General features: G+C 39.9%; 1 non-coding gene across 1 annotated transcript; it reads left to right on the forward strand.

Moving 5' to 3' along the window:
* Nucleotides 1-1,011: 1,011 nt before the first annotated feature.
* Nucleotides 1,012-1,118, forward strand: LOC114601441 (U6 spliceosomal RNA). Its single transcript, XR_003707763.2, has one exon. It is a non-coding gene; the product is annotated as a U6 spliceosomal RNA (small nuclear RNA).
* Nucleotides 1,119-4,626: the final 3,508 nt, after the last annotated feature.

Genomic DNA, 4,626 nt, shown 5'->3' on the forward strand with positions numbered 1-4,626 from the left:
TCAACATTGAAAGATCTCCTTCATTTTGAAGGTTTCTAAACAAATGTCTGACAACTATATATCAGGACTGCCCAGATGGCGTCTTCCTGTCCGGCAGGGGGCTGGGCTCAATGGCCCCTGTGGTCTATTCCAACTCTAGGACTCTATGAAATAAGAATCTAACATCTAAATTTGTTACTTTCTAAATCCTTTGCATAGTTACATTTAAACCAATATATTTAAGCTAATATATTTCATACATTATCATAGGTAACCTTTTAAAAGAATAAAGCTTCTCAAAATAGAAAGGAAGGAACTCAGTAAAAAACAGGTTTTAAAAGGAACCCCTTCAGTTTACCCCCCCTTCAGCCATCTGCTCTTCCCATTAGATCTTCCCAACATTTATTACCCTTAAACTCTCTCAGTTTAAGAAAGAAAACAGCTTTAAAAAAGACTTCCCAAAAATGCTTTCTTTCTGCCAGCCAGATGCTTCTCCATTTGGTCTTTAACCTTGGAAAGAAGATCTAGCTCATTTTACTGGGAGGCACATTGGTATTATTTTACTATTTACTCATTCCTAATTATATTTATCTCTGCCTTTGTTATCTTCTGTAACATGTAGGGTCAGTGTCCGTTCTCAGCCTGTAATTTCAGCTTTTACGACTTTGAAAGTTATTTTCCTGCTATAAATCAAGGGGGCCCCTTGTCTAGGAGGAAAACATTGCCAGTGTTTTCTTAAGCAGCTGGTCTGCCTGGCATGAAACTTTTGAAAATCTAAGCCCTCTTTAATATACAAGTCCTGATCAAACATTAATAAAATGCAGGCTTATGCCTGATGCCTCAATCAGACTATAGCAGAGTGAGAGATGGGACTGCAAAGCCTCTCAATTGGTTCTGCTGAGAGTCCAATTCCATCAGCCTCATCCCGCAACTGTCGCCTAGCAACAGGCATACCATGAGGCTGTGCGGACGAGGGAGAGAAGGGAAACAGAGCCGCTCAACTGGCTTTGTCGAGAGACCAGAAACCTTTGTGTGCTCACTTCGGCAGCACATATACTAAAACTGGAACAATACAGAGAAATTTAGCATGGCCCCTGTGCAAGGATGACACGCAAATTCGTGAAGCGTTCCATATTTTTAAGTTTAAAGAATATTTGAAAAAGTATGTTAATATTTAAATCTTAGAATGGCTTTGGAAGTGAATATAGGCTGTAGGGTTAGAAGTAGAAGATAGTGTATTTTAAAACAGTATTATTTGTAAGTGATGAAATGTGAAGATTTTTATGGTACAAGTAAGCGTGATTTTAAAAAACGGTTAGAAATGATGATATATGTAAACTACTAAAGATGAGGTAAAATGAAAATCAGATAGGGGGGACTTGGGGAAACTTCCAGGCAGAGATAGAATTATCATTAATACCTGTAAGCCGCTCTGGGAGCCTCTTTTGGCTGAAGGTCGAGATTTTAAAAGGAGAGCTTCAATTAAATAAATAAACACATCCTGTGTTATTATTGTACGGCTTAGCCAGGAAATTGAGTATAAATAAGAGAAAATGAACAATAAACATGTTAGCATCGTTCTGTTCTTTGAACACTACTGGGCATTCCCAATCGCCACCCCCAATCTCCCAAAATCAGATATAATTTTGCTTTCCCCTGCTCTGTAAATATAATTATTTGTATTTTAAAGTAATTTTAATGAAGGAAAATTCATTAAGTCATGGCAGATTTGCCTCTGGGTTCCATTTGGTAGATTCTAATTGACAGGAGCCAGATAAGCTCTCTGACAATAAGTAAAAGAAATTGCCTTTATTAGTCTTAAATGACTAGCTGAGACAACATTGCCTCTCCTATTTTCAGCTTTGGAGTGTTTCTCATAGCTCTTTTATGTTTAATTAGCTATTGTCAGGATCAAAGATAACCATTGTTATAGGAATACTTATAACACCATCGTGTTCATAAAAGTGTGAACATTGACTTCTCTTTTATAGCAGACCATGTATCTAGCTAGAAATATCTATCTAAAGAGTCTCTTCCTTTCTGGGGTAACTTGTGACTCATTTTAATTCCCTTCACTATTTAGGCCCTCATTTTCAGTTTTGCTCCTATGCTTCCTGTGTTATTGGTGCTAATCGACAAAGAGGCCAGTAATTCAATAAAACTGGCCTCCTGGCAGCATGAAACTCACAGGCATATGCATGCAGACATTTGTCCTCAGTTAATTCCCCCCCCCCCCCCAGCAGGTTGAATTTTGGATCTTTTCTTTGTTTTTCCATTGTGTGGTTCTTAAAACCTGTATTGCAGAGAGTGAAATAACTGCCCATCAGGCAACTCTTTTTGTACCTTTTATGTACGTATTTGTTTTTTCTGGCTTCCTTAAATGTGCTTCTGAGCCTTCACAAACTCTCCAGCAAGGAATGAGATGTTATTAAGCAAAAAGGCTGGGCTTACAGCTAGATCTATGCGCAGACGAAAAATAAAAACATTTAATCAAGTGAACAAGTATATGGCAGGCTCTAAATGTGGGGGTCTGGGGCTTGTGGCCAAACACTTAAAAAAGGAAGTTTACACAATGCAGACCTGTGGCCAAAGATTTCAATGGACAATTTAAATCAATGTGTGAGCCTCTCAGACTCCAAAGCTGGCTTGTCTGATCTTCTGTTCCTAGTAAAGAGCTAGTGTGATATTGGTGGTTAGGTCATCAGAGGAGGACTGGGAGTTCAATGTTCAAATGCTCTCTCAGCCATGAAACACACTATCTCTCAAATGGAATCTACACGCATATAAAAATGCTGTGAAAATGCTTTTTTAAAAAAAGTTTTGAAAAATATATTGAATTTGCCATAGCTCACTCTCGCCATCTAGTGTCACATTTGTATATTGCACTTTACAACACACTTACAACATTTTATTTGCAGCTGTATAACTGAGTCCTCAGCCTAAATGGGAACCATGTGCGGTGTCTTGAGTTCCTTGGAGAAAAGCTGGGATACAGATGAAATATTTTTATTTACTTTCTTATAACCTGCCCCTCATCATTCACACTATCCCATGGAGAGAGAGAGACAGGAAGCTGCCTTATTCAAAATCAGCTCAGTGGTCCATCTTACTTCCACTCCACCCTTGTACTCACTGCATGCAGTACTTTTACCATGCCACTATAGTTTGCTTTTACTGTTCATAACTACATTATTTGTGTCCCCTGATGTGAAACTTACATAATTTTTGTAATTAATTATGGAAATTACATCATCATTACATTATTGCACCCCATTCATTTCAATGCAAAGGACACACAACGCAAATGGGGGAGACATAATCAATTACATCACATTTATGGACTGAAAGCTGCAACAGTAGTGAAAACAGATCTTCTATGGATTGATTTCCATTCAGACACAGGACAGCTTGTTTATTTATAGCTTCCACGCATATCTCAAGGTGATGTACAGAATGCATCAGTTTAAAACAGTGCAGAAAATAGCAGCAGCGAATAAGTGCAGTTTCCACTCCTGTTTCTGTTTCCCTTCCACTGTCCTCAGTTCAACTCCATTTTCTTCTTGACCTCTTCTTTTTCTAACCCTGCTTCTTCCAGCCATTGTTTCTACAAGCCTCTGCTTCCTCGTGTCTCACTTCCTTCAAGCACTCTCACACTTTGCTCCCAAGTTCTTCCAACTCAGCTTCTCAGGGCCAAAGTACACATCATGTCAGTCACATGTTTAAAACAAGCATGCGCAACCCGTTTCTTTTTTATTTTACAGGGAGAGAGGTTGTGCACCACCCCCCAATCTGAAACATACTAAAAAGTGTCCTCTGACTAAATGCTTTTTGCTTTCCCAAATGATGTTTACTGCAAGCAGCACCTTGAAGGTAAACAGCAGTCAGAAAGAATGGGGCGAAAACGGTAGAAAATTCTTGTGGGGCTCTGATCTAGATTGGGAGCATTTTCAGGATGAGGGCTGAGAATGGCCTTTACCAAAGGTATCATGGACTTTGAAGACACTCGAACTCAGGACGCAAGGGAGAAATGTGCTAAGAGGAAGGCACACTTGGCAAATCCACACCATGATCAACTCCTGCCCGGAAACCAGTGTCCCCACTGTGGAAGGATGTGTGGAGCCAGAATTGGCTTCCACAGTCACTTACGGACTCATTGTTAAAACTGTGTTTATGGAAGACAATCTTACTCAGCTACCAGTGATCACCAAAGAAGAAGGAGGTGGCTTTTTTCAAAATAAATCCACCCAGGATAAGCACACCCGTTTGAATGCATGACTAGCAATGTAAGAAGACATTGCTTTCTGTTCCGACACATGTTCATTTCATGCAATGTTTCCATGCCACTGCAGTTCGGCTTGCAGCAAAAACTACATTATTCATCTCACTGCTTGCTGTGAGGAAACTGTCCGCAAAGGAAACACAATGCAAATTGGGGTGGGGGTGGGACTTCATCAGCTGTATGTCATTGGCAGAATGAAAGCAAGAGTGAATACTGGTCGGTATTCCCTGGGTTGGTTGGTTTCTGTTCTGGACATTGGACAAATCATTTGGCAATTTCCACTCCCATTTCCAGTGGAGATTGCTGGCATCCCTACACGTGACTGAGGCCACGTGAAGCTTGGCCCTCTTCTGCTTACTAGCATTCTT

The sequence above is a fragment of the Podarcis muralis genome, chromosome 8 (assembly GCF_964188315.1).
Source record: "Podarcis muralis chromosome 8, rPodMur119.hap1.1, whole genome shotgun sequence".
In the NCBI taxonomy this organism is placed as follows: Eukaryota; Metazoa; Chordata; class Lepidosauria; order Squamata; family Lacertidae; genus Podarcis; species Podarcis muralis.